This window comes from Rutilus rutilus (genome assembly GCF_951802725.1).
Source record: "Rutilus rutilus genome assembly, chromosome: 16".
Lineage (NCBI taxonomy): Eukaryota > Metazoa > Chordata > Actinopteri > Cypriniformes > Leuciscidae > Rutilus > Rutilus rutilus.
In genome coordinates, this window is record NC_140224.1 from 7,554,834 (window position 1) to 7,568,241 (window position 13,408).

Below are 13,408 nucleotides of genomic sequence, written 5' to 3' on the forward strand. Positions count from 1 at the left end.
CCAACATTTAGTTGTCGGGTTATTGGTTTGCATCTAAACCCAGACAACAGGTTATTTTTAATAAGCTGATTTATGTGAGTTATCAGCGTTCTGGTGTGCATATAAACGTGCTCAACGTGTTTTTTTTTTCTATACTATGGAAGTCAATGGGGACCAGCAACTGTATGGTTTCCAACATTCTTTATAATACCTTCATTTATGTTCAACAGAAGAGACAACTTTATGCAGGTTTAGAGAAACTTGAGGGCGAGTAAATGTCAGAATTTTATTTATTTTTTACTTTTTGGGGGTGTGTACTTACTATACCTTTAAATATGTAAAAATAGGATTAATTTTTATGTTTTAATTAGTAATAATTTACTATTATTAATAATATAATAATAATTTACTGATGGCTAAAGACATAGGATATTTTGGGGAATGTGAGGTTTTACAGTCATTAATGAACCATTTCAGGACTTTTAACGAGACATGCATGATTGCGTTCCTTGGTCCTTGTCACTTTAAGAATAAATGATGCTTACGTTTGTGTTACTTTTTTAAATGCCATTTTTGGCTCCAGCAGATGCCGGCAAGTCACGTTTTCATTTGCCAGGTCCAAATACAATAAAACCTTTCGGTTTACTAAATCAAGCTAATTAGAAACGAGGCTACAGTTGCAAGCAAACTATTGTGTCTCTCGCTGAGTGATTAAAAACATTCCTGAACATTTGATGACTTATATGATTTATAGCTTTAATCATCCCCAAAATAGCTGGAAGCCTAGATTTTTTTTCCACTTATTTCACAACAACCTCACTTCAAGCATAAGAAAGCTTTCCTGTTGACACGTTGTAATGCAGCCCATCATGCTTTGCTCTTTATTAAATTAAGCAGTACATAAATGGAGGACAATAACAAGGGCAGATGGGCTCTGGGCTTCCAGTTATTCATCTTGCTCACTATTAAATTTGTCATTTCGTGGCAGCACCGAAACTCTTTTCCTACATCTGCCAAAATCCTTCACTTTTCCAGGCTGATCTCATTGGGAGTGCTATTAATTGAGATCAAATGCTTTTCCGAACACTCTCTTTGCACAAGTCCACATAGCTGTGGTGCCTGTGAAACCTAATCGGCCTGTTTCTCGAGCGATCAGATGAATGGCAGTCTCAGGTTTGCCTACAGAAGAAGGCTTTGTAAAAAATCTGATGGATTGGTCATTTCTGTGTGTACAATGTGCCACACGTTCACTCTTAAAAAGAAAAGTTATTTATTGACGTCTATGTTTCCATGAAGAACATCCATGGAACCTTTCTATTGCACAAAAGGTTCTTTAGAAATTTCTTCACATAAAAGGTTATTTTAAGAACTGTTCGCTGAGAGGTTCTTTGAGGAACCAAAAATGGTTCTTCATGGTATCACTGTGAAAACCACCTTTTGGAACCTTTGTTTTTAAGAGTAAAACACTGATTGTTTTGTATCAGTCGGATCTTTTGAGAAAACTGCAACAAATTAAGTTTCAACGTTTTTTTGAAACATAAAAAAAAGATTATTGGTACATTGTATAAGAAAATACAATTTCACCCCTTTTCACAATAATTGTATGTTTAATTCAAGCTAAATCCCGGCTAAAACTACTAACTAATATCAATTTAAAAGATTATTAAATACAAGTAAACAGTCAGTAATTAAATAAGAACAAACAATCAAATTAGAAGCAATAGCACAAATACATACAATATAACAAAGACACCAATGAAATAAACAGTGCTTTTCAGGGTTTTCAGGGACAGAAACGTAATAAAGTAAGCAAATGTAATATAACACTGCATAGTCTTCACTGTATAAATGAAACACATTAAAGTTGCAAAAGTTATTCAGTCATGAGCAGTGAGTGGTTTTTTTCGTTGTCCTTTGTTGTTTGAATTACCCTTAAAACAGTAGCATGAATATTAGGCTGCTGTCACTTTAAGACCTAATTCACAGATGACTGATCCAAATGCGAAACGTTTACATTCACTTAAGACATAACCGACTGTTTACTTGGATACTCGTTATTTTCTGACATCGTTTTGTGTGAATTTGTCCGCTCAAGTGCAAGAAGCCATGAAAGAGAGCTCAGTTTAGTATTCGCTAGCGTTTACTAGACGCGCACACATAACGTGAGTAGCGGAAGGTGCTCTCTTTTGCATCTCACTCGCATTTGGCGCGTTCATTTTAGGCTCCTGGTCATGTTGTTTCAGGCATGAAATGTCTAGCAGAAATTTAGAAGAATCTTCATGCTGCACTTTTCCATAAGGCAATTTATAATTATTCAAACTAAAGCTGGTTCTATTTCAAGTCTTCTAAGCTCTGACAGACAGTTGCTATTCATCTACATCTATTCATTCAGGTTTGGTCACGGCACATTGATGGTGTTGGATCGTTGATATGAAACCTGAAGTGATGAAAAAAATGAGATTACAGGTGTGACATGATGGTGAGTAAATATGACAAAACTGTTATTTTTGGCTGAACAATTTCTTACACATGCAGAGAGGAAGTGTCGTAAAAGAAGCGGAGATAATGTGGTTCCCATTTTGAGACTTTTCTTTTTTCTTTTTGATGATTTCAATTATCTGCCAATCTTAATATAACAGCCCTGAGAACTAAATAGAATTTTTTTTTTCCTCTTTTCCTTCGCCACAGAAATTATATGAGATGTGAAAAAAGCCAAGCTGTGTGTTGAAGGCAGCTGTCATTATCCTTTTTTTTTTGCTCTGCTGTCAGGGCTGCCTAGTTTTGGCATAAAACCCTTCAGGCGATGTAATATACATAGCAATTTTGCTGCATTACAGAGAAAAGAGACAAAGTAAAACATTTTTACAAGTTAAAAGGATAAATTAGGATGGAAATGATTTAAGAGGCAACATTTGGTCTTAGTCCTGGGACCAGATGTTGGATTTTCCTCCAGTGAAAGAAAGTTATGGGGGTTATCCAGAATGCTTGACTGGTAGCCTCTTGGCTTTCCGCACATTCCTAAATTGCCATGTAATTTAAGACCTTGTTTTCATTGCAAAATAGCGCGACACGTTCAATTCGGTGCGGTTACAGTCGTGTTACAGGACTCAAAAATAATGTTTGCATTGTTCGAGGAAACCAGGCGCAATTGCTGTGCGGATAGCTCTGTTGTGCAGTAAAATTCTTTTAAAGCCAACAGGTTTAGTGCTTTGCCTAGATTGTTTTGTCAGCCCTACACCCATGCAAATGTTTAAGAGCGCTCAGCCTTGTTTGCATAAGCTCATGACATTTCAACCGCTTTTCCTCGTATCATTTACATAAGAATCGTTCCTCTTTAGAAACCTGAGACTTAAACATGGACAATATGGTTCCTCTTTTGTTTCAACAGAACTCAATAATAACAGCAGCCCATTATCTTCAAGTGTAGTTTATATTCATTCCGAGTCCTGGTGGGCGCCATTAATGTTGCTTACATAATGAAATTCATCGAGTCTTTCGGGCTCATTGTATAAATCATTCATCTCTCGCTACGGCGCAAGTAAATCAACCCCACCCTCTCGTTTCATACGAAAAGAATCATTCAGTTGCTTTAGAGTCGTCTTATCTGGAGAGATACTGTATGTCTACCTGCACTAGTTTCAACTGAAATAAGAAAAAGAAAGAGAATAGTTGCAAAGGTCAGGTTTTATTGACAGAACACTTTCAACCGCTATCAAAGGAATGTTCGGTGTCACACACCATGTGAAATGAACCGGCGGTCCACGTATAAAATGCCGTATCCTATAGTCCCTGGCTGTTGTTCTTGAATTTCTGCTGTGTAATTATTTGATTCAACTTAATCTACGGGTGTCGAATGGAAGGTCGGGAGCAGCACTTAGTCTCGTAGATAAGATAAACTAACTCCATTGTGCTTGAATGTGTCCAATAGGTGTGATACCTTTATCTAAGGCTAGGCTGTACACTTAATACTTTATGTTTCCTGTCAATAAAGCCGGGACCTATAAAAAAGGTCACTGCAGCACGATTCTGTGGCTTTATGAGAGCAGCGTCACGGCCATAGTTTGTGTAACACATCATTATGACTGCACTTGGCAAATATGTTAAAGCAGTGGTTCTCAACCAGGGGGAAACAACAAACTTCCAAGGAGGACTTAAGATGTCAAAATGATTTAAAATAAGACAAAACAAGCATTGAAATGAGCTGGAATAACTAAAAATCAAGATATTTCCTAGCATTTGGTTATTTTTATAATAAATATGCAGCTCTAAAATATTTTGTTGGGTAGAAATTGTAAAATATTGTTGTGGACAATGAAGTCAAAAAGGTTGAGATCCACTGTGTTAAACCATGCAGACAGACAGTTCTCATACGCACACACACACACACACACACACACACACTTTCTTGTACATCTATCTTTATGAGGACATTCATTGACAAAAAGCAATCTCTAGCCGCTTGCCCTAACCTTACCCATCACAACTAAGTGCCTAGCCTGAACCCTGACCCTAAACCTTAACCTAATTATAACCTTATCCCTAAAACCAAGTCTTGACCCTCAAACGGGCCTTTAAAGGGGGCTCAGAAAGTGAGGACCTGCCAAAATGCCCTCACTTTACTCTCTTTGTCCTCTCTCCAATGGTCTAAAACTCAAACTGCATCCTCACAAAGATAGTTGTACAAGTACACACACACACACACACAAAGCAAAGCAAAGCAAAGCAAAACAAAGCAAACAATATAAATGATAAGGTAAGTTGTCACAGTGAACAGCCTTGTTGGAAAATGTAAACAATTAACGAAAATAATTTTCATTATGAAAAACTGAAATATGAAATGATTTATTATACTATTTATAATGTTATTATAATATTTAATTATATAATTGATTGTATTGTTATATAAAAAAAAAAAAATTCAATTGCTAACACACTAAAATGACATGCACAGCACAATTATTTAAACTGACACACAAGAGCAAAACCTTTTCTCAAGTCTCCAAAAGTCTAAACAGATTTTCTGCTTTACACACATTTTGTCATTCAAAATGGCACTTTTTAAACGCACTGAACACGGTTCTCTGCATAAGACACAACAATCTGACATAGTCACATGTTTGCCATTTCAAAACACTGCCATTCAAAATGACACTACATGAGCTAATTGGCCAGAACATGTGCCACCTGGCCAAACACCTCAATGCTTAATTGTTAACACTTCAATCTTTTTCAGTTTACTGTTTTTTGTGAGCATATTTTTGTTCAGTCCATTGTAAATATATCTGCTGTGCATATATATAATAAATATATCTGCTGCTTCATTTTGCAGGATATATTAGGTATTTTGCAGTTTGGGTATGTGGTTTTGTGAATTGTGTTAAGTATTTTGATAAAACCAGCCTAGTTTGCAAAATTGTGCTTTAGAAATTGGAAAAATTATGAAAATGATATGTCTTTATGTAATATTTGTTTGTGTACTTGAAGCTAGTTTCTAAGGCAACATTTCTCATTTTAGTGTTGTTTAATGTTGACATAAAAAGGTTGTAAAACGTATTAAAAAAAAAAACTAATTACAGTTTTTCTCGATTGTTTACACACATTTTCTGGTACTTGAGACACAATGACCACAACATGTAACTCATTCACCAACCCCCTGAACCAATTCTGCTAAACTACAAGCACAATTCCTGCTTTACACTCAAATTGCAGTTCTAAAACACACCTTTTTCAAAACACTACACACAATTCTCTGCTTTTGGCACAATTTTCATGCAGAAAATCTCTTGTTTTCACAAGGAACACACTGCCATTCAAATATGCACACTGACTCGTCACATGGGCAAACACCCGTCACACAGTTTTACAATCAGCAATCAGAGCTTTAGCATAAAAGAGCAACAGGTGAGCTCTTCAATGGAGCAATGGATGCCAACATTGGATTTTTTTTTTTTTTTTTTTACTGTAACTGTATACAGTAAATTCTTCTGTTGTTTTGTATGTAGACCACTGAATACTGTATGTACAACTTTGTGTTGGTTTGGATGTACACTGTGTACATTGTTTTTGTGGGAAAAATAAAATATATTTGTTACCGTGTATTTGTGTGTTCTGAGTATAAAAACAATATTCTCAAATATTTTACAACACACTTATGTATGTACTGTCTGTAGTAAGTGTAACACTGAACAAAAAAAAGGCCTAAGTCATTATGATGAATGGAGAAGAAGTGTTTTCCATTCATCACAGTGTTTTACATTGAGCACATCAGTGTTCAACTGGTTCTTATAAATGTCTATTCATATGATGGTTTGTGTGTGTCATTTGAAAACAAAATACCATTTTGAGAAGAAATAACATTGTTTTGAATGTAAAGTTTCATTTTGCAGGAGAATTGAGGGGTTTTGCCCATTGTGTGTGTGTTTTTGGATTTGTGTGTAGAGTTCTGAGAATATGAGGCATGCTTTCAGAAAATGTGTGTAAACAATCGAGAAAAACTGTAAAATGACAAAAACTAAAAAAATTACTTAATGTAACTACATTTAAAGTGAAAACAAAATATAAAAATAAAATGTAATTCAAAAATATTAACAAAAACGAATAGTAAATCAATCACACTAAAATAACACTCATTTATACACGCATATATATGTGTGTATATATATATATATATATATTAGGGGTGTAACAATATATTGTGTCACAATATATCGCAATACAAAACTGCAACAATATGTATCGTGGATAGTGACAATATATATTAAAAAATATTTAAAAAATTAGATAAAATTAAAGTTTTCAGAGTTTTAGTGTCAGTACTACATTAAACCACTATATATAATGTTGAATATAAAGTATAATAATGAAATGGGGCAATATTTGTGGCTCCTGATAATGCCAAATGTTACCAGTAAAAAGTGGCCTACATTATTTTAAATGTACTGTATCTATTCTAGTCAGTGAAAGAGTGCAAGCATATGTATAAAATAATCCTGTATTTTCAGCTTCAGAATCATGAATATTTTTATTCTGGTGTCACCATTGTCCTGTGCATTGGGTTACCGGCACCAAGTCAAAACCTATTCAATTCCACAATGTAAAATCAAATTTAGCATTTTTTTTTTTATGATTAGCAGTTTATTGGATTTTCCAAAACATTTTACACACAAATCAGTCATGAAAACAAATAAAACCAAACATACAACAAAATAGAATGAAAGGAAGACATAACACATCCATAAAAAAAAAAAACAACAAAAAAAAAACAACAAAAAAAAAAACACCAATAACAGTGATGCCCAGAGTCCTTGAGTTTGCAACCTTGTCTATATGTAGGTACAGTATTCAATCAAATGTGTCCGACAATCCTGTTACAGAGTTAAATTATATGTTTAAAAGCCAGAACGCCATTAAACGCCCAAAGTATACGCATGATACTTCCCCCATTTCAGGTTATACTCCTCCACTTTATCAAGCAACCTATAGGACAGTTGTTCAAGAGAAGCCAGCTGACCCAAAGCAGCACACCACGCATCCGGTGCAGGTGCGGAGGGGGCTTTCCATTCTTTGACCAGAAGTTTCCGGCCTAACATAAGGACAGACTGGGTCCAGTTAGAGAGTGGAGGGGTTAAATCGCTTAATGCAGAGGGGTCAAATTTAGCATTTTAAACAACGGTACATTTTTTGTTAACCTTTTACCATGTCTTAGAGTCTCGCAATAATATCATATCGTGAGTTCAGTATCGTGATATGTATCGAATCGTGACATGAGGGTATGGTTACACCCCTAATATATATTTATATGTATGTATGTATGTATGTATATATATATTGCACACACACCAGAGAGAGAGAGAGAGAGAAAGAGAGAGAGAGAGAGAGATTAGGAGAATAAATTGTTCATAATGTAAGATAAAATGTAAGTATAGGCTATGTGTCTAAATAACAATTTAATAAGTACAAAATATTAAAAATTATCATTCATATTTATATATAACAATGAAATAAAATAAATAACTAGAAATATAATATCAATAAAATTAATAAATAATAATTTAATAAATAAAATAAAAAAATATATGCAGGATGATTATGAAAATATAATTTTAGTTCGCACCACAGAATTCCCAAAAATACAAATATATAATTTTTATGAGAAAGGTGTTTGAAACCACATTTGTGCAGTTTGGCTTTTGGCTCAAAACCAAAGTTGTTGAGTTGCAGGACATTAAACAACTAGTCTCGGCCTGTATTCATGTGTTGCAAATGTAGTGCTCATGTTCTAATCAGCATGATCAGTCCCAGAATGACACCGTCGGCTGTCGGCAGGGACTCAGGCCTTTATGCATGTTACAACCACTGACTTTGTATGAGTGGGTGTTTATTCATGTCACAACCAGCGACGATAATGAGAAATATTTGCCTTTATACAAACTGGTATTAGCAGCATCTCAAACGGGTTAGGAGAGACTGACATGAAACACGATAAGTACATGCAATATAATTGAATGTGAAATTTTACACCGCCTTTGTTAACAAGTCCCAGCACACTGCTGGTTCCTCTGCTGTTTCAAGGCTCCCACATTTTGTTTAATCCATTCTGGGAGTGAAAACGTTAAGGTTCATATAATGCAAAACAGCATTTTGCTTCAGTGACAGATGAAACGTGTTGTATAACAGGCTGAATAATGCATTTTTAATATCACTCCTTAAAGCATAGGAGCTCCATTGTAATGAGTTGCATTATTATATGCAGGAGTGTGAATTATGCAGAACCTTCAGTATTATTTGAACTGTATGGTAATGGCTGTATCCAGTGGCCTCGACATTAACGTATTCTCACCGCGCTCAGAACATGATAGCGTTCGATCATTCGCAGCCATATCTTAAAAAATAAAACAACGTCTCCAATTAGTTGCCTTTCAAAGCCTGGGCCTTTATGCAGTAATGCAGTAAAAGCCATTATGTGCCTAGATGATAGAAAGCAAGTGCTGCTGGAGGAACAGACACGGATATTGATCTAATATTATCAGCCCAGTGTCATATTCCCCAAGGCACAAATTGATGCTTGCCAGCAAACAGATTTTATTTTCATGCAGTGTACTGAAATGAACGCAGGGGGCGCTAGTCTTCTGGAACTGTTTGTTCTTTGCCGGACGGCTCGTAAAGTCAGCATTAAACAGAAGTTGCTTCTTTTCTCATTGTGACGTATATCTGAGTGAAACGGCTTTTCGAAGAAGAAGAAGAAAAAAAAAAGTAGGGCGGGACTTGATTTTGTCCATCGTTAATTGATTGGATGGTTGTGGTTTGCTATTGCTGTGAGTGACAGGTTGTGCCTGAAATGTTAAACGACAGACAGCAATAGTGATGCAGACTTTTTGTTTGCCACTTTGAATTGAAAATATGGACTACGGCCTGGTTTCACAGACAGGGCTTAGATTAAGCCAGGATTAGACCTTAGTCCAATTAGAACATTTAAGTAGCTTTTATAAACATGTCTTTGAAATAAACTGTAGGTGTGCATCTTGAAACAAAACAATTCCCTTTAATTATTTAAATCCTTTAAATATTACCCCCCTTCCCCCACCCCCCCTTCCATGTTCAAGACATGGTTTTGTCTTTAAAGGATTAGTTCGCTTCAGAATTTAAATGTCCTGATTATTTACTCACCCCCACGTCACCCAAGATGTTCATATCTTTGTTTCTTCAGTCGGAAAGAAATAAAGGTTTTTGAGGAAAACATTCCAGGATTTTTCTCCACAGAGTGGATTTCAACGGGAACCAACGAGTTGAAGGTCCAAATTGCGGTTTAAATGCAGCCTCAAAGGCTCTACACGATCTCAGTCGAGGAATAAGGTTCTTCTCTAGCTAAACAATCTGTCATTTTCTAAATAAAAACAAAACATTTATATACTTTTTAACCACAAATGCTCATCTTGCACTAGCTCTGTGATGCGCCACACATTACGTAATCACATTGAAAGGTCACACGTGACATAGGTGGAAGTACCGACCTAGTGTTTACAAAGCGAATGTGCAAAGTTTAAGACAAACGGCATTTGCAAAAAGTAATCGCATCGCAGTGCTAGTGCAAGAAGAGCATTTGTGGTTAAAAAGTTTTTTTTTTTTTTTTATGACCTATCGTTTTGCTAGATAAGACAATTTTTCATCTGGAAATCTTTCATTCTCACATGATCGTGTCGATTCGTATTGAAATGACTGGATTTCACCCAGGAAGCTTCGCTTATCAAAGGCAATGTGACCATACCTCTTTGGACCAAATTTTGGGGCTTTGACAGCTCCAGTCCCCAATTGACTTTTATTGTGTGGAAAAGGGCAGCATTAACATTCTCCTAAATCTTTCCTTTTGTGCACCATGGGGGAAAAAAGAGTTATATATACACGACATGAAATAAATGCTGGGTTTCCAATCCATGTCTGAGTCAAAAATGGACAAACCCAAACACTGGTTTAAATGAACCTAGGTTAGGTTAGCGTTTGTCCATATTTGACCCAAACATGGGTTGAAACAACCCAGCATTTTTAGAGTGAAGGTTTGGAACAACATAAGGGTGACTAAGTGATAGAATTTGTATATTTGGTTCCAAATAATTTCTTTCCAAAAACCAATCACAGCATGCTAATATTAGTGCCATTATTTCAAAGACCTGAAAGGTGAAACCTCAAGAGCGTATCAATGTGTTGTTAGTTCAGTTTGGTTGCCGCTTGGTTCTACACTGCTCTTGCACAATTCCCAAATTCCCAATTGAATGATTAAATGACTCATATAGTAACTGTTTTAATTTGTTGTCATGGAGAAAGGCATCATCCGAAAGCGGACAAGGATTTGGCAATGACTCAAATCAAATAACAGACATAAACATCTAAGAAATGAAAAGGCCACAGAGCTTTTTCTGAGAATCCCCCTTGTTGTTCTGCAAATTAAAGCCATTCATTCTCATGTTAATGATAGCCCTCTGTCAAGCTGAGCTGATGACTATTAGTTTCCACAGCCTTGCCCCAATAAAAAGAAGATATTTATGCTGCACTTATGTATGTTTGGATTTGCCAGTCAGGTTCACACATTTGCTCTTCAACAAAGGTGCTTTTCCCAAGCACGAGTAACCAAGTGATGGTTTTTATGAAACATGCCAAATCAAATGGTTTCCGAGCGCATCCACAATCAGTGTTTGTGACATCCTATGGGAGATATCGCTTTGTTTCTCTGACACAAGACACAGTGGAAAGGGAGCATGTGTTTTCCATTTTTACTGTAAAAAGCTGTAGTGCGCTTTCATCTAGCGAAGCACAATACACAATCCATCAAAAAGTCATGTTGTGAGTATCATGTGAAATTAGGCAAGGGTTTTATGTGCTCAAACAATCCAGTTCTACTTAAAGGTGATGTCTAATGTTTTCTGCATTAAAATACTTTCTTGCATCCTGTACACTTCAAGGGTCATGAAACCCCAAAACACATGTTTTGAGATGTGAACAGATATGTACAGGCTGCACATCACTGAAAAGACTAAAAGCACTCATACGGTTTATCAATAAATGGGAAATTGGTTATGTTGTGCGTTTTTTTCAGAGAGATTTCGTTCTTTCGGGTCGAAAAGCAACGTCACGGAATCTGAGGTAGAAGCGTGCATCCGGAGTGTGCGATTGGCTGGGATGGAGAGAACGATTCTACGTCATCCGGTTCAGAGCATTATTCATGAGAATTAATATTTCAACCCAATCACTGCGCTGTATTAAGCATGAGATCGCATTATTATAATATATATATAATTTGATTATACCCCTGAAAATTGTAAACACTGTGGTGCTATTAAAACATTGTTCTGTTTGAGCAACACAGTGCAACATAGCAACACAGTGGCTCAACCAATGGCAGGACTTTAGGGCGGGGCTTTCTGTTTGTTTGACCAATGGCAGAGTGTTGGGAAACCTGTCTGAAAACAGACATTTTGCACTTCCGTTTGGTGACTTTAGTGGTGCAGGAATGACAAACTTCACCTTTAACAAACAAGAAAAACAGTGTGAAAAACCATAATTAAACCAAAGCATAACTAAAAGTAGACGCACTACGGAGCCCCTAAAGGGACATGACGGGGATGGAAAAAAATATGAGATGGGAGGAAAAATAATTCAGTGTTTTCACTCACAAAACCCTTGCGTTCCCTTGCAAATCTTGCGTTCAAACTTTTGTGTTTCTCGGGGGAACGCAAAAAATTTGGGAGTGATGGCAAAGTTTTGCGAAGGTACGCAAAACATATGTGAGAGAACACAAAAGCATTGATAAATTATTTTTCCTCCCATCTCATATTTTTTTTACTTCATGTCTCTTTAGGGGCTCCTTAACTTACAGTAGTAGATTCAGAGTACGGCAAACGTTAAAAATGTTGGTTGGTAAAAGGAGCCTTTCCAGTGGTTTGGAATATTATTTGGAGTGTAATTTAGAAAGAAATAAATCATCTTTTTAAATACGAGTGAGCGGTGCTGGAAGCGAGTAGCAATATTTTTAGGTTGGAACTCATATGTTGCTTTGTCTGGCTGGTGTCATCATGTCTGCCAGTTTCATATATCATCCTATTTACTGCTCTGTGTCTATGCATCGGAACAAGAGAGAGCAGATGGACCTGTAGAGATGATTGATAAACACTCCCCTTAACGGAAAATTGGTGCAATGAGATTTTCTGAATAAACAAACAAACAAACAAACAAACACACAGCATGACGAATCCCAACTGGTAGTTTGGTGATAATATAAGTATTTGATATTCCTGCGCGTCACTCGACACATGTGCTTTAAACATACGCTCATCTGTTTTTTCAAGCGGAATGTTTTAGCGTCTTTCTATGATGGTACGCTGTTGTTGAGGAAAACATATGAGTGGGATCATTTCAAAATCCTTGCATTTACGTGGACTCTATGTGGATCATCTTTAATGTCTCAGTATGTTTGTGGATGTGTGTATTTCATTTATTATATTACATATTATTAACATAAAAATATGTGTTGCTTTGTATACTTTGGAAGTAACATACAAGCTCTGCTAGACAATATAGAAAAAAACACTTTTAAATGTCACCTTTATTGAAAATTTTAATTGAAAATATAAACTAAAATATAAAAATGATATGCTTATATATAATTGTATATTTGGTATTTTAAATATAAACTAAAATAATAAATATATAATAAATAATATAAATTGAATCTGTATATCTTTAATATCTCTATAATAATCTAATATATACAAATATGTATATGATACATATATATTACATTATAACATATATTAATTAAAAATCTATATACTTATTACAAATATTCTAATGTAATATATATATATAATACATATATTACATTTTTATATATAAATATGGTATTTATTATAAACTATATAAAATATAATATATATATAAT